Source organism: Phocoena phocoena, chromosome 3 (genome assembly GCF_963924675.1).
Source record: "Phocoena phocoena chromosome 3, mPhoPho1.1, whole genome shotgun sequence".
In the NCBI taxonomy this organism is placed as follows: Eukaryota; Metazoa; Chordata; class Mammalia; order Artiodactyla; family Phocoenidae; genus Phocoena; species Phocoena phocoena.
The window spans coordinates 108,265,965-108,287,186 of NC_089221.1; the positions used below are offsets into that span (position 1 = coordinate 108,265,965).

General features: G+C 38.7%; 1 pseudogene; it reads right to left on the bottom strand.

Annotated features, from left to right (window-relative positions):
• Positions 1–21,222, bottom strand: part of LOC136120239 (NADH-ubiquinone oxidoreductase chain 5-like) — a 67,140-nt pseudogene that overhangs the window by 22,565 nt on the left and 23,353 nt on the right.

Below are 21,222 nucleotides of genomic sequence, written 5' to 3' on the forward strand. Positions count from 1 at the left end.
TTTTCCACGTGTGGTCCTCTGTTAGGTATGCTGCCTTTTGATGATTTACATTTAAAGGGGCATGCTAAGTATTTTTATAGGTATTTTCATCTCCCTTCATTGCTAACAGATTTGAAAAATGAAATGTGTTTCCTCTATGACTGATTTTTATCACTTTCCCTATGGCAAATGAGGGTTCTTATCTCTCGACTTTTAATGAAACAGGAACAAGCTGACGTGTGCATTTGCTCTGTCTTCAGCCAAGAGCTGATTGTAAAATGTGCAGCGGGATCTCAGGACTGTCCATAAAGTGCCAATTCCTTCTGAGCATAATTCACAAATATTATATCACTTCTCCATGTTAACATCAAGCCTGACCATTTCCCAAATCTCTAGAGCTGCAACACAGCTCTCATCCTTTGATCTTTCTGAAGGGCCTCTGCAATTCAGGAAAAGAAGAAATTATAACGGCCATGGACCATGATGGGAGCTGTCTTAAAAACTGTTCTCCCAGTCTCCTCCACCGTTTTATTTAATCTCTTTAATTGGATTCTCCCAACTTTCTGAAAGTAGGAGCTGCATCACTAACTCTTTAACACTGTATCAGAGGACACATCTGCTGGATCCAGATATCATGACTTCTCGGAACTAGTGTTTTTCCATACCTCTTCAACTCAGATTTTAACAGCAGGCATTTTTTCAAGGGAATTTTAAAGCAATTTAGGTTAAAAAAATTTTTTCTTTTTTATTTTTTTGAAATCAACATCAGAAAAAGTCAAAAGCATCAAAGTGAACAGATGAAAAAACACAGATTTTATGTCTTGAGTCAAATATAATTGATATTTATTGAACTCTCATTATGTGTAAAGCAATGTCTTAGGTACTCAACCTGAATAACCTCATTCAGTCCTTATAACAAGCTGAGGTGGATAGTATTATCATCCCCATTCCACAGATTAGACAAAAACTGATAATGAGTAACATGCCCAGAATCATATACTTAAAAAAGGGGTCCTGTGATTAAGATTAAAACCTCTCTAAATTGGCACAGCTTCAAAACAGAAGACACTGGGCTCCTTAGCTTAGCCCTAAGAAACTAGACTCTGGGCCACTGTTTTCTTTTGTTAAATAATTACTCTTCTCTGAAGGGAATAATCTAAACTACGAACTTTAGTTCATACATCATTACTCAATTTTTGGATAATATCTACCCTCTTTATCACAAAACCTTTGTCATAACAGCTGAATAAAATCATGTAAAACATAAAATTTTAAGTATTCTTAAACCGATGGACATGTATATATATACATATATGAGGATAGTATGTATATATGGGCATGAAATATATATTATATATTTGTATTTCATCTTCGTAAGAACCCTTTTTGGTAGATATAAAATTTGGTAGATATAAAATGTAGGCACGTTTGGATTGGCAAAAGCATAGGCACGTGAATGGACAGTAAATGAAAGAGAGAGAAAGACATTTCTTCCCACTAGAAATGGGCAATATTTGTGGAGAAAATCAATCTCTGTAAAAACACAACCAATAAAGATCTTGTATATATAATCCTGGATAAATTTCAGCTGTAGAAGTTGAGGATTATCTGAAAATCATAACACAAGCCATAGCCATTCTTGGACAGAACGTCATGGGACAAGAGCAGGTGGTAGAAATCTAAGAGGCCCAGGCCAACCAGAGTGATTAAAGAGGAGGAACCCCTCCCAGAAATGAACAAAGAGCATTCTTGAGTTACTAGCTAAGTGTTTTCGCTAAATTCTGGGAAGAAGAACAAAAAATTTATACTAGAAATCTGGTGTATATTATTATGATTTAGGCATTTGTTCTAAGTTAATTGTATTAAAAAATTGGGTGTAATTATCTTCCCTGAAGTCATGAGTTTAAGGACCCATCCAGGTATTCTGTTCTAGATAAGTATTTGAATTTTATCACAATGGCAATGAAAATAAGTGAGATAATCCCCCCTGGGGCTAGTTCTAGACTTTTTGAGTCTGTATGGCTTGAAAAATGACACCACTGAGGTGGTTTGTGCCAGAAGCCTTCCCTTTCTGATGGGTAGACATGGGCAGGAAAGATTGTGTTTCTGTGAGAGGCATTTCTATGCCCTGCAAGATGATGTCTTCATGATGCCTGGGGCTTGGAGTGGGCTGCGGAGAGCATCTGGCCCACTTGCAATAGCTGCAGATGAACTGGAACACTTGTTTGCTCAACTCCTTTTCCATTTTTCAGCAGAAAACATTCTGAGAGCAGCTTGTTCTGAAATGTATCCTGTGTGTCAGGTTAACACAGAAGAAACAGGCAAACAGGTTGTGTTTAATGTCCTTTGATGCACAGAAGACAAAACAATTAGAAAAGGACAAAGACAGTATGGTTTGCTGTACTGGAAGTGAGGATCAGGGAGTCTGAGTCCCAGTGGCAGATGGATCACTAATTATATGACCTTGGTACCACACTGCTTTGAGGCTCTTCCAATTCTGGATGCATTCTGTGCCAGGCCTGTCACCTCAAGGAAAAACTTCATCTGCACTATTGCCATCACCAAGAAGAAGAATTGCAACGGATTGTTCAAAATCAAGGATGCCGGCAGAAAGCCTGGCAGGAAAAGAGCATGAGAAAGCCATCTATGGCTCCTAATCACGTTTACCCGAGGAAGAAAAAAAAATGTTGAGACATTTCAGGTTTGATAAAATCACAGAGCAGTTGAAAAATACTGAAAATGCCAGAAGTCCCCAAAATCTCTGCACAAGCTCAAATTGGAAGTGACGTACCAGAACCCATAGATGAAATCCAGGAGGCCAGCAACTGATAGTGACTGATGGACAACAATCCATCAGCTCCCCTTCTGACGCTTTCCTCCAAGTTGGAGTACCAGGTGCCGAAATACCCTGTAGGTCCAGTGTTGAGTTAAACTTTAGGCCAAGGAGAGAGAAATTATTAACACTGTTAAAATGTTAAGAGAAAATAAATGTAAAGAGGGTGTAATAGAGATTAATAGACTGATTACTTCCTTCCATTTTTATCGTTTTTAACACAGTATCAGAAGCTTATTTTTTTAAATGATGTATGTATGCTACCAAAAACCAAAAAGTAAATTAATAAATATTAAAAAATAGGAGATAACTGAATCAGGTAAGCTGTCTCTTACAGAATACTGCCGTAAGACTCATTCTTACCTGGATGTGCTAAACCAGGGAATGGTACAAAATTCTTTCTTTGCTAAATAAAGAAAGCAGGCTACAGTCAGGGTCACCGCTAGCCCATAAGCATCTTTGGTGCTAACAAGAAAAAAATGTCCCCTCTGGGTAGATAAAGCCTTGTGGATACTCGGCTTGGAGAGTGGATGATGTCTTTGAGCAAATTAGAAAACTGCAGCCCTTCCTCTATGCAGATGCGGTTCCATAATGGGTCCCAATTGACTAGGGGGCTGCAGACTGGATTTTAGCCCCCATTTACCTGCTTGGTGAGGCACTACTGTGCAGTACACTTTCTGCACAACAGAATGTGACATCAGTGCTTGTACTTTAATCTCATTTTTATACACAAAAAGTTAATGTATGATATTTGGAAAGATATACTAACCTGTCAACAGTCTCTTGGTATCTCCGAATTGTGAAATTGTGATATTTTTATGAGTTTTATGATCTGTAATTTATCTATAAAATTATACTCAACCAATCAGTATCATTATGAAGTAAAAAAAATAAATAGTAAAAACGATTAACATTTAAATCCCCTTTTCACTGAGGTTTTCTCTCATCTCAACAATTTTGCCACTTGTTTTCACTTTCTATTACTGTCTACTGTTCCAGTTGTTATGTATTAAATGAATTCTGGTCATTGACATTTGTCTGGCGTTGTCTGATCACTGGCATTAGATATTCCTTCAGATACTGGGGTGTGGAAGAAAGCTAACTCTGAATCTTGCATCTAACACTTTCTGCTTTGGTAATCTTGGTCACTTATTCCAAAACTGTTTCCTCATCTGTAAGATGTAATATTTAGATTGCAAAATTACTAAAAAGGATACAATTACTGTATATAATGTGGAACGCATCAGGGGTTTTAAATAATGGTAATTATTTTTTTCCAATTTCTTCAAAACTTACTTTTATTATACCCTGCACAAAAATATTAAAATCTCCTATGACTCCCGGTGGCATTATCTGGTCACTCATCTCAGGCAAAACTACACTTTAAGTAATTCCTAAAATATGTTTGCTCAAAGAAATTTTATTTCATCTCTCCTAAGTATATGTGTCTGAATTTGTGAAGGGTTGGAATGAGAATTAGCTGAACTATTCAGAACAGGAAAGAAGTGTTTACCTAAAATATTCATAGGCACAAGTTGGCATTAAGAATAGGAATAATTTTCATGATGGGTGATGTCACATAGAGGTGGCAGAGGCAGGAAGTGGAGAAAGGAGGTGGATGGGAGGTAGAGGGGAGATGGTGAGGCAGCCTGCACTGCCTGTCCACAGTGTCCCTGAAAATAAGCCGTCAACCACTAATCTCTGGATTGTTAGCTGACTTAGAAAACAGCATAGGAAATAGCTTGGAGATAATCTTGTAGGAAGAGTCAAAGTTTTGATTTCTAGTGCCAATTCCACAATTTCTGACTTCACAATCTTTAGCAAACTCAAATTTTCAGACGGACAGTGTTGTTATCTCTAAAATTTGGGGAAAAAATATTATTCTAATTTTCTGAGGATAAAAAGAGATAAATATAAAAAATTGTATTTTATATACAATATTTTTATCGTAGTTGATTTACAATGTTGTGTTTAGGTGTATAGCAAAGTGATTCAGTTATACATATATATATATCTTTTTTTTTTCAGATTCTTTTCCCTTATAGGTTATTACAAAATATTGAGTATAGTTCCCTGTGCTATACAGTAGGTCCTTGTTGGTTACCTATTTATATATAATAGTGTGTATATGTTAATCCCAGACTCCTAACTTATCCCTCCCCCGTACCTTTCCCCTTTAGTAACCATAAGTTTGTTTTCTATATCTGTGAGTCTGTTTCTGTTTTGTGGATGAGTTCATTTGTGTCATATTTTAGATCCCACATATAAGTGATACAATATGGTATCTGTCTTTCTCTTTCTGACTTCTCTTAGTATGAGAATCTCTAGGTCCATCCATGTTGCTGCAAATGGCATTATTTCATTCTTTTAATGGCTGAGTAGTATTCCATTGTATATATGTACCACATCTTCTTTATCCATTCATCTGTCAATGGATATTTAGGTTGCTTCCATGTCCTGGCCATTGTAAATAGTGCTGCAGTGAACATTGGGGTGCATGTATCTGTTCGAATTACAGTTTTCTCTGGATATATGCCCAGGAGTGAGATTGCAGGATCATATGGTAATTCTATTTTTAGCTTTTTAAGGAACCGCCATACTGTTCTCCACAGTGGCTGTACCAATTTACATTCCCACCAACAATGTAGGAGGGTTCCTTTTTCTCCACACCCTCTCCAACATCTATTATTTGTAGACTTCTGTGAGTTATTATTACTTAGAGTTAGGTTGACAGTCTTCCTCTCCTGTTGACTGAAGCTTCCCAGGTGCTGAGCTAGAAGAAGACCTAGAGGAGTACAACCAAGACTGACGTTGCAGTATAGGTGCCAGGGATGTTTACTCGGTCATTCGTTAAATACTTATTAAGTACCTTCTGTATGCCAGAAATTCTCCTAAGCACCTGGGATACAGTGGTAAATAAAACAAAGATAATACTATACCTCATGGATACAAACTATACTATGGTAAGCTCTAAAAAGGAAATTGTAGGCTGCTGCAAGATGGGACACAGGATCTGGTCAGGTAATTCTTAAGGAAAGGACATTTAACACAAGAGCTAAATAACAAAGAGGGGTTAACCACACAAAGAGAGAGACAAAAAGACTTCTAACAGGGAAGAATGTACAAATGCTCCTAAAATCAAAGGGAACTTTTATATTGGAGGAACTGAAAGAAGCTCAGTGAGGCCAAAACAAGGAGGCAAACAGAATGAGCCAAGACTGAGATGCAGTCAAGGTCCCATCCACGCAGCCGTTGCAGCTACACTAAGGATTTTGGTCTTGTGGCAGAGTGCAGTAACCACATGGTCAGTTTGACGAGAGCAGTGGCAGTGGAGTACAAGAGAAGTGGACATATAGAAAAGATATTTATGAGGTCAAGTCAATAGGATTTCCTAAGAGTTAGGTGTAAATAGGTGACAGAGGGAGGGGGTATAATAGGTGTTTGCTAAGTTTCTGGCTTGTGAATTTTGCTGAGTAATTGTCCCTTTCATTGGGTGCCAGATTTAGGGGAAATGTCATGAGTTCCATTTGGGCATATGACAAATTTAAAATGATTCAAGATATCTAAGCGGATGTGCCAAGCAGTTAATGAAAATTTAGTTCTGGCATTCAGAAAAAGAGGTCTGGGCTGAAGTATGATTTGGTCCTCATCAATGTGAAGCCAGAGGGCATGAGGATGGTATTACATAGGATAAAGAATACAATTAGAACGGAATAACGTTGCACGAAGCCTAAGACAAAACTGCTACGGTGAGTTATATGGACCTTCCTTAATCTGCTACAAAGTTAAAACTATCTCTAAAGAATAAACATCCATAGATTGCATAGTTGCACGCCCAACCAGTCCCCAACTCAATTTGCAGAAGCAAATTGGGTCAATCGTACTTTTTTATATGTTGGAGAAACTCATGCTATAATCATCACATAGTTTTTGTTCCTTCTATTTTGTTGTTATTTGCTACCACTTTAGATTCTTAAAAAGAAATACAGCCTGTTTTAGAGAGCAAATCGCTTACTAAAATCGTGCCTTGGTGCCAGAAGTTTCATTTAGCAAAATAAATGAGAAAGAATGCAAGATTCTTTTACATAAAAACTTATAAAATAGTATACCAATTAGGTAACCCTCTAAAATGCTTTTCCAAGGTTAAAAATGGAATCTCAGAATAGATGACAAACTTTCTAACCATTTAACACTGGAAACCATTCGAATAAGTTGGTTCTAAAGATGACTAACTCTCTATTCAAGTTTTCCTCTATTCATCTCACTGCTGTCCTTTCAACTGCGTAAAACAAAATCATTAATGGGGTGACCATGAAGCCTGATACAGAAATGACAATCTCTACCTGCTCTGGTCCGTGAACACCCTTTCATTGGCCCAGCCAGGGCTGTTAAGGTGGCAAGAAATAAATGTCTATTGAACGGATCCATTTTGAGTTTGGGCTAGCTTGTTACTGAAACCTAATCCCACTTTAATTAATCATCAGTGAGCATTCATTTGCTTCCTTTTTAGTGTAAATTATATAATCATGGTGAACCATCAAGAGAGATGTCTAGTCAAGACTAATTCAGCTTTGTTCCTAAGGAAAGATTATTAAACCAAAGAGCTGAGCAGGTATTTACATCATCCAACAAGAGAGTTGCAGTGAATTAATAGGCTGGGGAAAGGTGTATTTGTTTTGACATTAAAGATGTAGTTTGGGAACATTTTGCCAAGAAGGATTTTGTTGAGATTCTATTAACTCAAATATATGTGTGTGTGTGTTTTGGCAGGCAGAGTATGAACTAGGTTACTTGGAGACCATCATTAAAGGAATAAAAGAATACTTCAGTGGTAGAGCAACAGATAAGTTATTTGTGAATATCAGTCAAAAAAAGGATAGTTAGATCTTTTAAACATTTTATTTTGACAACAATATAATAAGTACTTTTAAAACTGAATTAATAGTGAAAACGGGGAAAGGCATGCTAACAGAAGCTTAGAATCATAGTTGGGGAAAAAGGGAAAAAAGGAAACTCATGATTTATATTAGCCAATAAAATTTTCTAACTTGTACATCCTTTAAAATTCCACTTTTAGGAAAGGATGATTTTAAATGGATGTTGATTTTCTTTTTGATAAGCAAACCAAACAAGCAAGCACGGAGCCAAAACAATCTTTAGTTGTCAATATATATTCTTTCACCAGATATTTGTTTAAAGGTATCTTTGGATTTAGAAAAGTAAATATAGGTTACAAAATTAATTTAGACTTTGCCTGAATGGGAAACACAGAATTGAATGTTCCAAAGTCAGGAATTATTATAATAGGAGCTAACATTTATAAAGGGATTTGTGTCATGTACTGTGCTACGGAATTCACTACATGTTTTAGCAGATATTACAATTAACCCAGTTTTTACAGGTGGAAGATCTGAACTCAGACATTTAAACCCAATATCCCAAGTTTGCTCAGAAATGGAGACTGCTTGCAAACTGAGAAGTCCAGTGCCAGAGACATATGCTTCCCCTCTGGGCTGAATTTTGTGATCCTGGGAAGAGAGACCAAAGACAGATTAGGGCCCTCAGGTCACAACACTGAAACGCTTATACCAGAAAGGTGTGGTTTCCATTTTATTATATATATATATATTTTTTTGAGCTTGAAATTCCTATAGCAAGACACTGCAAGGCTAATACAGTAATGTCCATATACTGGACACATAGGTTTTACCAAATATGTAAGTTAGCTGTGGTTTGCCTCTAAAACATATGGAGCCGCCATAAAAATAAGGGAGAAAGGCTCATAGCTGAGCTTCCCTTGGACAGGCCTGACTCACCTGGCACCCAGCAGGAATCCAGTCTCACATATCATTATATCTAACATTAATAAAAATAACAGCAACAGGAAAAAATAGCAAACCTAAGATAGACTTTTATTGAAATTTGTTTAAGGAGACAGAGGAGGGAGCTAGCATCTCATAGTTCAGAGTGAAGTTCTCAAAAATCACTTAACCATCTCTACTATTTCTTTTTCTCTCTAAGCCTACTGCCAGTGTTCTTACCAGCTTCCAATGTCCCTCTTCTTTGTTTCCTCTTTCAGGGCCTGTCACCTCTATTTCCTCTTCTCTGCACTCTGAATCATCCCCTCAGTGTTTCTCTTTCCCTTTCTTATGTAGCACAGGGCACCCCTCTCTGGGATCTGGGATTTTGAATGTTTCTCTGGCATCTTGCTCAACAAAAAGAATCTAAGGATTTACTCATTTAAGAAGGTTCGGAGTGGTGGGGAGGAAATGTCCCTACTAATCTAGCAAGCTTTTCCTGGTCACCCTTGTAACAGCATTAAGATAAGCAGAGAAGAAATTTACATCCAGAGCCTTAATCTCTAACCTGCCCTGGAGTCTTTACTCATAAGTTTGCATGGAGGACTTAGATCTCCACTTTTCCCCACATATTTGGAAACATTACAATACAAAGGCACCACCATTTATCCATGGAGAAACAGAATGCTTCCAGGTTCAGCTGCTAACATTTTCTCTGGATCAATTCTTATTGATCCAAGCTGAGAAGGAGCGAGAGATTTTACGTACAGAGAACAGAACATGGAGGGTATGTTGGCCACATTCATCTAGGTTCCCAGGAGAGACTTTTCGTCATTATTTTCTATATTCTGTGAGAGTCACCAAAATTGAGGACTATCCTCCAGGAGGGTAGAGGATATTGTCACTTTTACTGCTGTAGTTTAATTTCTTAAAACATCTCCAGAGATCGACTATTTTATCACATACATTCACACATGCCTCATAAGTGAGAGCATTTGTGCCATTAAATGTCTCCTGTTCACCACTGTCAACAGGAATTAAGGGGCCTTGAGTGTAGGTTTCAGTCACCCCTCAGAGTAGGCAGAGTGCTTTTGAGGTCAGAGAAAGGCTTTGGATTTTACAAATCTCTGTAGGATTTTACATGTCCAACATCAGGAGTCTGCTGAGGTCTCTAAACCTGCATGTGTTTACTGAGAGCCCCAAACATCCCTCCCACACTCACAGTCCCTTTCCATGATCTGCCTGAAGACCACTGGGCCTTATCTCATCACTTTCTCTTTTTGTGGGTATAAATCCCCACATTCTAAGTCATCCTCATCTCCCGCACTCTAATCTCTGGGTGGCTCTGTATACTGCCATTTCTGACCCCATCTTTTATGCCTGCACAGCTTGGGGAAGCCCTTTTGCGTGTTTTCTACAACTCAAAAATCTCCTGTGTCCTCATCCATTTCTCTGAGAATTTCCTTCAGAGGAAATTCTAAAAATCTTTTGCTCTAAAAGTATCTAGACCTTGGTTGAGAACACTGCTGCCTACATGTAATGGCTGTTTGCTTTCCCACTCCTCTCATTCCACTGGCCTGTGGGAGGGAACCCGTGTCCTCCTTAGTCCTCATTACTGGTTCAGATCATTCTTCCTCTATCCCTAAAAATGTCCAGTTTTGCATCTCATAATATCAGGATATGGTACTCCTGGACCCTTTTTACTGCCATCATCTATCACTGCTGGGATATTGCCTCTTATTCACTAATGATTTTATTTCATTGCCAGTGTAAATCTCTTCTACATCTTGGTCATGTCCGTATCCATGTAAATGACCCATCCAATACTCTAGCCCCTTAATCCTTGATAAATGCCCTACTATCTTATCTCAACAACTTATATCCTTAGTCATACCCTTGGCTTTGTCACTATAAATAACTGTAATCCCTCAATAATTTCGGTTCCAATGATGGTACTCTCTAACCTCATCTCCTGCTCTTAGTAACCCTACTTCATCAACCCACAGTATACCAGGACTTTCAGATCATTGATCCTGTCATCTACTCATCTCTCCTTTCTTAGCTTAAATTCCATTGTCAATCATACCCCCTTCCAAGAAAATATCCTCTACTTTCTCCTCTGTCTTCCTTCAACTCTCTCGCTTGGTTTTACCACCAGTCAGGTTAATTTCAACTCTCTGCAGTCAAAAGTTGTTAAAAAAAATATACAACCACGATAACTTGTCTCACGTTAAAAACATGATCACTAACCTCAAATAAGCTCTTATTGTTGCCTAGCAATCACACTATATTCCTTATCTCCATTTACTGAACCACTCTACCAAGATATTAATTCATACTCTCCCCTCAATCAGAAGAAAACTTCAACAAGTTCCCACTTTATCTGCCTATTGACCTCCATCTTTACCCAGATGCTCCACTTATTCTTCTATTACTGTAAATGGAAAATCCTTGTTTTTCCTTCTCTTTGGCATCATTCACAACTGTTATGCCAGCTTAACAACAAATAGTTCTTTTTGTTATTATTTCTTCTGGCTTAATTACAAATCCAATTAGTAGTATGCTTTTCTCTTTCTCTTTATAGCAAAACTTCTTTGAAGTGTTATCTTACACACTGTTTCCAATTTTATTCCTCTTTAGCCAAACCTATTCTAAACAGACTTTGGCTTTCACTGCTCCATTAGAAATATTCTTAGAAAAGTCACCAAAAAACTCCACGTTGCTAAATTCAAGTTCAGTCATCTTATTTGATCTGTCCACAGGTGTTGGGTTAGAGTTACAAGTATTGGTATGAATTCATAATTTTTCAACTGTATATAAACAGAGATACATGAATAGCTATATATATATATATATGTGTGTGTGTGTGTGTGTGTGCGTGTGCTTGTGTACATATATACATCCTAGCCCTATCTGTTGAAAGAGTCCAGAAGCCATAACACTTGTAGCAATTAGTATACTAAGAATCCAGATTTTGGTTTCTAAATACCATCCATCATTGAAAGAAGCCAGGTCCCCTTAGAGAAATGGCCGAGTCCAGGACTAGGACAGGGAAACTATAAGATGAGACTAGAGCATCTTTTTGGGCCAGAAAGAAAAGAAAAACTTAAAAAATGATGGTGACATGCGAAAGGGCAAAAGAGCCAACTTGAAGAGATTCTCCATGGCCAAATTGGTGACAATTAGAGCATCAAAATAAATAAAAATTCCAGCTTACAAAACATTGAATAAAATAGGAACTCATTTTGTAGAGAAACATAAATATACATATGGTGTATATGTGATAATTTTACTGATATAAATATATGAATAAATAAATGAAGGTGAGGGCAAACCTTTATCTTAAATTGATATAAAACATCAATTTATATATATAGAATGACTGATGATGAAAATAGCCACTCTTGGGCAACCAACTAACATAGTGGCTATTAATTCCAGAAGGAATTGTCAGTGGATACTAAGGGGCTAATTCGTAGAGGTTTGATGAACAATAAGATGTTTGCATAATATGTGAATATCTCCCTGTGAATTTAAATACAAAGGGGAATAAGAGGTACAAACTACTAGATATAAAATAAGCTACATGGGTATATTGTACAACACAGGGAATATAGCCAATATTGTGAAATAACCATAAATGGACTATAACCTTTAAAAACTGTGAATCACTATATTGTACCCCTGTAGCTTACATAACACTGTGCAGCAACTATACTTCAGTAAAAAAAGTTAAATACAAATAATCAAGTAAAAATGGGAAAATGTTGACTCTATTTTGGTAAAGAAATCTGACAGAAACTGTACTGACACGTGAGCAAGGTTAAAATCCCCAGTAGCAGGAGTGGGTTGGCCTGTGTGTCCCAGAAGATAAAGTTCTATGGAGTGTACAGCATTACTGCTGTGGCCTTCCTGCCAAAAATGCACAGCCTGAGAGGCGCGTGAGGAAACGTCCAGGTTGAGAGTATCCTACAAAAGGAAAGGTCTGTACTCTTTTAAACGGTCAAGGAGTGAAAGACAAGGAAGGGCTGAGGAACTGTTCCAGATGGAAGGAGACTGACAGGACATGACAACTAAATGCAACCTGGGTTTCTGGGTGGGATCCCTGTTGGAGTAGTTGACAAGATTGAATTGAAACAGTAGTGTTTTATCACTATTCACTTCCGAATTCAAGGGGTTCTCTGGAGATTCTTTAGGACAGCGTTCTTGTTTTTGAGACATATGGGCTGGGTTTTTGGATTATTTAAGGGGGATAGGACAGCAAGTCAAGAAATGTTTGTATATATATATTTTTATATAATATATGTAAAAGTACACAGAGAGGGAGAGAGAAAGAGAAGGTGATGGAGCAAATGTGGAAAACATTCACATGGAAGGGATGTAGGTGCTTTTATACTGTTTTGTAACTTTTCCATAGGACTGACACCATTAAAAAACAGTCCTTACTTCCTTACTATGATTTATGAGGCTCTTATGATCTAGTTCCTCATCACCTCTCTGACCTCATGTGCTATATATTCTTTACTCTTGTTTTTTTTTTTTTTTTTTTGCGGTATGCGGGCCTCTCACTGTTGTGGCCTCTCCTGTTGTGGAGCACAGGCTCCGGACGCGCAGGCTCAGCGGCCATGGCTCACGGGCCCAGCCGCTCTGCGGCATGTGGGATCTTCCTGGACCGGGGCACAAACCCGTGTCCCCTGCATCGGCAGGTGGACTCTCAACCACTGCGCCACCAGGGAAGCCCTATTCTTTACTCTTTTGATCCACTCTCCACACTTGTGCCCTGACCTGGGCCCTAGGATGCTGATCTGTGACCACATCAACAGGTCCCCTTCCCCAGCTTCTAGTTTGCTTTGGAAAATGGGGAGCATTATCGAAACAGAAGGGTAAGATAAAAGAGGTGGGGTAGTTTATTTCCCTAGCTCTCTCCTTGCCAGGTCCCATATTGGCAGGAGTTGTGTTTCTGTGCCCAGGCCCTCAGCCCCTACTGGGGACCCTCTCCTCCATCTCCAGTGACAGCTCCCTCTGTGTTTGGTAATCCCTCCCTCCCATTCCATTTTAAGTCTAGACCTCCTTAGGGCTTTCACCATCTCCTGTTTGCCAATCTTAACTCTGCTCAACTTTATAAATACCCCCTCATCAAATTCTCAGTTATCTTGTGGGATTGTCCACGTGTCCTTGCAGGATCAGAATGATACACCTTTCCTCTTGTTACTCTGCCCCCATGCATACTGTTCCATCTACATCCTCCTCGCTGCTGGTACTTGGATCTGCGAGGCACAGCTTCTGTTTCTTCTCCCTGAAATGTTCCTTCCCCAGATATACACGTCTTGCTTCCTCTTTTTCTTCCTGTCTTTAATCAACAGTGATCTTCGCAGTGAGACTTAACATTTCAACCCCTGACATTTCCTCCTGGCTTTCTCCACAGCATTTATTACTCTCTAACAGAGTGTATATTTACTTATTTGCCTATTTTATGTCCATTTCCTCTTTAGAATACAAATCACAGAAAGGTAGGAACTTAGGTCTTTTATCATACTAGTATATCCTCAAAGCTAAGAACAGGGCCTGGCACACAGTCAGAGCTCATTAAATATCTCTTGTTGAATAAATTGTACGTATGTGCCCAACACGTTGGTAATGAATGAATTTTTTCAACTAATGACCGATTGACTTACTGACTGAACATATGAGTAAACTTTAACACGTGGAATCAGAGAATCGAAGGGATGAGTGGAACTTGAGAGTCATTGGCTTCAACCTTCTAATTTTGCAGAGAAGCAGAATGAGGCTCAGGTTTTATGACTTATAGTGAAACCCAGCAACTGTCACGCCACAAGTGAGAAGCAAGGTTGAGATGATTATCCAGCCGTCTGACCCCTGAGTCCAGTGCCCTGCCGCATCCATAGATTCATTTTAGAAAAAGAAATAATAAAATATATTTCATATCATTCTAACTTTTATTTTATATACAGATATTGATCAGAATATTCAAGTAAACCACCCTGAATCTTAGATTAGTGTCACAGTCATTATCAGGGCTTAAGCTTAGGTAGCTTCTGGCTTTAGGCTGGTTTATTGTCATAGCCCCTATAACTTGTTTCTCGGCTGTTCTATATTATTTCTCAGTGTATGAGCCAAGGGTGATCTTTTTAATTCCACTAAGCTGCTGAAGCTAATAAAAGTAAAGGTCTTTTTGCCTCTCTAACATTCCTGTTGCTGCAGAAATGTTTTTCTATGTTCTCTTGCACTAAATCCTCTTGTTTCCTAATTTCCAGAGTATGGAAAGCCAAAAGAAAAAGAGCATTTGTGCCCAGCCCCTACTGGAACAGGTGAAAATAGTTTCCAAACTATTTCTGTTTTTAAAATAGATTTAGAAAGTAGAAAATCTCTTTAACTTCAATCTTCCTACATTATTTGCCATTTTAAAATGACTCAGAAACAATCTTCACTTTTGGAATAGGCAAAAGAAGAATTCTGGGCTTTTGTTGTTGATTCTGGTGGTGGTGATGGACCATCTGTTGGTTTATAATCATTGTATACCTTATAGAAGAATGGACTATTTTTTTTTTTTGGACTATCTTTTTAAAACCAAACATTACTAATGGTTTTGGCCTGATAGAAACATAGTGATAATTCAGTAATTTGGTCTTATTTAGACCAAATTTACAGTTAGAAGTAAAGAAACTGAAAAAAAAAAATAGCTTGTTTAGGGTCACATAGCTAGAAAGTGATAGAATTTGGGTTTTAATTCAGGTCAGTCTGATTCTAATATTTAAGCACTTTTGACTATGTTAATGGCCATCTAGGAGAATTATCATTCCCCTGAAGAGTAATACCAATTGTTTCTAAACTAGTATTCTTTTTTTTTTTTTTTTTTTTTTTTTTTTTTTTTTTTTTCCTGTGGTACGCGGGGCTCTCACTGTTGTGGCCTCTCCCGTTGCGGAGCATAGGGTCTGGATACGCAGGCTCAGCGGCCATGGCTCACGGGCCCAGCCGCTCCGCGGCATATGGGATCTTCCGAGACCAGGGCGTGAAACCTTGTCCCCTGCATCGGCAGGCGGACTCTCAACCACTGCGCCACCAGGGAAGCCCCTAAACTAGTATTCTTAAAGAACTTTTATATTGTTTTAAACATTTAAATTGGATTCCAGAAGCACAGATTCTCAAGACTGAAAGTCTCTGAGGTCATCTAATTGAACCTTCTTCTGATAGCTTCAGCCTCTTACACACTATCCGGGCAACTGAGCATCTGGTCTCTTATTGAACAACTCAAGTGATGGGGAACTTAATCATTATATCCAAAGTAGGTTTCAGTGTAACTCTAATTATTAGAATAATCATTTGTTTTGATATAAATTCTGTAGCTCTGAGACTTTTGAGTCATGGTCTTTAGACCCAAGACAAGCTCATAAAATGTATGTTGTAATTCTCTGATTATCAACCTGGTAGACAGTAGAATCAGAACAGAACACAATACCATAAAACCTCACTCTCATATATATGGGGAGGGGGTGGTCTAAAAATCCAAATGCAGGTTGGTGATATTACCAATTTAATGAAATAACCATGATGAGCCTGGAGTCCAAAGTTCTGTCTTGTGATGCCTATCCACCTAGGTCCTTGCTGTGCTTTGGTGCCACCTAGTGGTGGATACTATGTGACAGCTATTGTGATGTGTGCCTTGAGTATTCAGTTGGTTAGTCTAGTAAAAAGGTAGACTTAAACAATGACACAAATAAGTATGTTTTAACAAATTGCAATAATTCCACAGAAAAATAGGAACAGTGATACAGAGAATAAAACAAAATATTTAATTGAGAGTAGAAGTTAGGGAAAGCCTCTGAGGAAGTAACATTTAAAACATGATTATAGGAGTCAGTCTTAGATGTCGTTAAAGGAAAGGGAAAGAGCAGGTGCAAAGTTTCTCGGGAATATAGAAACAGGATATTTTTTAAAATTGCAAGAAACTCAGTGAGGTTGACAATTTGTTAACAGGAGGAAAATGAGACTGGAGAGGTAACCTGAACTTGAAGCATTCTGAAGAGATTTTGGGTTCTCAGACTGCAATGCGAAGCCATGAAGGTCAAGACTCATTAGATCGAGAGCTGGGATAAAAGCAAGAACACCAGTTAGGAGATTATTGCAGTGGTTCAAGTAAGTGGTGCTCGTGGCTTGAACTAGAGTGGTGGCAATGGAGAGAGATAGACATGATGGCTAAGTCGAGGAGAATTTGCTTTCTGTTGATTTTATTGTATGTATTTTCCCTTTTTACACTTAGGTGGTTTATGAACATGCCCTGCATTTTTTAATGAATAAAGTGAGGTATTTAGAAGTATTATTGGTTGAACAAAACCAGTTTTTTTGGTTTTTTGCTTTGTTTTGTTGGTTTCGTTCCCTAGACAGTTTGTCAGAGATAGCTCTCTAAGTTGCAGTTATATCTATTAAAATTCTAGCATTATTTGTGTCATCTTAAAAAATACGAGGAAACACTGCAAGGTTTCTGACAACAAACTTACCATCAGACCTTCAGGTAGACGCTATAGAACAGAATGGAAATGTGGGCTAGAAAAGAAACTCTTCTTCCTTCCCTATTCCCCAAATTTTGGTTGTTTATCTAGCTTCCTCTCAGATGTGAGTGAGAAAAGTGCACACAGAGGCAATATAAATTAATGGGTAAGAACACAGGCTCTGATGTGTCCGATCTCCATCCCAGCTCTACCCCTTACTTGGGCAACTTACGTAATCTCTTTGTACCTAAGTCCTACATCTGTAAAATAAAGATAAAATGGAACCCATTTCATAGAGTTGTTGAGACAGTGAAATGAGTAATATAAGTAAGGTGTTTAGAAAAGTGCCCTATAGGTAGTGCTAAAAATACTAGCTTTTAAGTTTGTGAAAGATCAGTGTGTAGTTGTTTATTAAATACTTTGAAAATAAAATTTTCACCATTAAGAGGGTTGTATATTTAGAGTGAGAATAGAAGTACAGTGTTTCAACTTTTTCTACCTTCTACCTGGAGTTGAGTCACATACTGGAAATACTTTCTTGCCAACTTGAACACCCAAAAAATCCAAGATCAGCAAAAGGATAAAATGAAGAACAGAGACAATGGAAGAAATGTCTAGGGTTTCCACGTATATCCCTTTTTCTATTAAGAATCTGAAGAGGCTCTCGGTGGATGTTTTCAGTTTCTCCAAAGATGAAAAGCTGTTGGAAGGACCTTTACATTTAAGAGTATTTTGACAACCTTAATCAGTGGTTATAAGTAACAAAGAAAATAAATAAGACAACACTCTCAATAAAAGTCATGGACTTTGCAGTGACTAAACTTAAATAGAAATAAAGACAAACTCTTCACTGCATTTTCTCTTAAGGACTTTTAAGAGATGCTAAAAAATCGTTTTTGTCTTCATAACTGAGTTGGATTGTAAACAACAGTGTGCAAGAATAATATTTCCCATGATGGCACTCTGATTTTTTTTTTTTTAAACCAGTAGACGGCTTTGGCAATAGCCAAAACATTCAGGAATAACTGTTAACGACATAGCCAGATGTGTCTTAGAGAATCAACTGTCTGGCCAAACCACCAAACGCTGCAGAAAGGGAGAATGAGCTCAGCAGGTAGAAAAAATTCCATCATGCATGATGTATGCTAGGAATATTATTGTGACTCAATAGTGTAGTCTTTATTTCCTATTGGGTTTAAAACTATTTCTGAAAGAAGCCTGTTTTTCCCAGTGCTTCTACAAGATAACAAATATACCTTTCTAGGTCCCATCCTAGTATCCTGAAAATATCCGTGTGTGTTCACAGCGCTTGATTCATTCCCAGGGTGCGCTGTGCTCACTGTGTGATTCTAGCTTATTATTACAGAAAAGCGAACATACGTTAGTCATTCAAATGTATTGTTATCTAGTGAGCCATTCCACAACAGTTCGCTTATTAAGAATTGATTTTTAAAACAAATTAGTCTTTGAAGATATTTCTTTAAAGAAAAACTAGTTTATCCTTACACACTTCTCCCACTCTTCTCCCCACCTCCTCATGCTTACATTGGGGGTTCTTCACCAGAGGAGTCTTCTCTCTGCCCCTCTGTCACTCCTCAGAGGAGGAAGAGGGTTTATCTGACTGGAAAGTTTGGAAGCTCATTCAGGTCAATTTCTCTGTCTCTCTCAGTGTTCTTTCTTTCTCTATCTCTCTCTCTCATTCTCACTCTCACTGTCTCTCTCTCTCCCCCTCTCTCTCTCCCTCTCCTCCCACCCCGCCCAGCTAGATACTGACAGGACGATGCATTCTCGGCTGTATCTTGTTCTGCAAGAGCTTTTCTTGCCTGTAGTTATTTTGCAATCTCGTCTTCTTTCTGCCACACAGTAACCTTATCATATTAGGTTCTCTCAGGGGGTTGGGGAAAAGGAACGAGAGGGCTCTGGCAGTTTATTTTGAAGAAGAGAGTAAATTAAGCTCAGAAGCACATAAAGAAGGCTACTCGAGTTGTTAATGCTGGTAAGTACCTAATTGCTAGTGGGGGCAATGCACTGGCTTATAAAGTATCTTGAGCATTTGGGCGAGATGGGACAATAGTAATTATAAGGGCTGTGAAGCCGGTCAGTGACTGCTCCATGCCATTTATGCACCAAGGGAAGAAAAATGATAGTGTCAGATGAGTTAACTCTCAACTCAGGTCCACATATGAAAGCCAAAAGGCCTCCATGGTAGCATCTAAAGACCTCTTCATTTCCTGAAGTCGGAGGGAGACTATTTCAATGTTCAGTGCCAGGACCTGGTTTTCAGACTAGCAGATTTAAAAAGATTGTTGAATTGACAGCCCTCAAAAGTCTTCTGTGTTAATGTCAGAACCCTGATAAAGAAGGAGGGAGATCCTGACATACCAGATGACAGTATGTAGGTGGCTGTCCTTGGGACCTAGACTCCCAGATTTACTCTGAACCTTCTAAGCCAGAAGGAGTGTTTTCCTCCTGTAGCTATAAAATAGCACCCTTTTCTTGCTTGGAGACCATTTAAGAGCCTCATGTGAGGTGTATGCCTTGCAAGATGATTCTAGCCCTCCTCAAAATCTGCCCTGGCTTCCTTCATTGCTTCTAAACCACTAACTAGATTCAGTCTTTTTTTTTTTTTTTTTTTTTTTTTTAATTTTTCCGAACACGCAGGCTCAGCGGCCATGGCTCACGGGCCCAGCCGCTCTGCGGCATGTGGGATCTTCCCGGACCGGGGCACGAACCTGTGTCCCCTGCATTGGCAGGCGGACTCTCAACCACTGCGCCACCAGGGAAGCCCTAGATTCAGTCTTAACATGGCCTGACCAGGGACCTATTAGCCCTACTTTGGGAGGAAATGGATTATTCATCAAAAAGACCTCAAGACCTAGCTAACATGTATTAACAGGGACCAAAAGAGCATGCTGGGTACTAAATGAGGATATCCTATGTTTTAGGGTTTAATGTCCCAGCAAGAACACCCACAGTTATTGCTACAGTTATTGCTAAGAGGCTGCTAATATAGCTCCTTGAAGTTGGAAAAAAAAATGATAGCTAGAAAAGCTAGAATGGCATGGATGAATATTGAGGAAAGGCTCAGAAGATTAGTCATGTCCAAATGGATTTATTTTGCATAGTACCAGAGAATTATTGACTATGATCCTCTGAAGGTCCCAGAAGAAACTTCCATTCACTCTACTCATAGGAATCTGCTAGTAACACAGAACCAGCATTGTTGAGGAGCTCAGTGGCGACTGCCCTCTTTATGCAGGGCCAAGAGTATGCTCTACTCTTATGGATCTGGGTTCCCTGGAAATGAAGGGAGTCTAGACTAGCAAAGTCCAGGTGGCAGCACTTAATTATCAGAGTCAAGATTGATGTAATTACTGTGATAGGAGCCAACATCAGAGGCAGCCAGAGAGCCCTGACCCATAGGGATCAGTCAATGATAACGGTTAATAGAACATGGTGATCCTAGGGTCAAGATAGATGGACAGCCAACAAGAGTACTGCCTAATATCTATAATAAAAATGATCATGAGTGCAGAGACAGAAGGCTTATGGCATCCACAGTAAAGTTGTGATCTTTTGCCAATTTCCAGACCTGAGCCTATTCTCAGACCTGGAACCCAGAGATTTAAGAAAACACTGGGTCCCCTTGAGGAATGATTCTGAAATGCCTGTGCAGTGTTTACAGTGTGATTCTTCCAGTCTTCCTTCTTAGGGACATATGACCATTTCCCCAGGTAACATGCATTCACTGGAGAAAAGACAATATTCAAAACTTTCAGGGGTAGTTTGGTACAGGGTCTAATGACTCTAATACAGGGAACAAAAACATCATCATGGCTCCCCTGTGAAAGCGCAGATGCTGGTGATAAATAGTATCTTGGCTCAAATTTTTTCTCACCGTGAGACCAATATGTCATTTTCCTGGTCTCTGAGTGCATAATTGGTATGGATATACTTGGTAGCTGGCAGTACACTCAGGTAGGTTTCCTGGCCTGTGGAGTAGGAGCCAGAAGGAGACAAAAAGCCAAGTGGAAGCACTTGAACTTGCTGACTCTGGCCAAGATAAGAAATCAGAAGCAATATGTTATCCTATGTGGAATTGCAG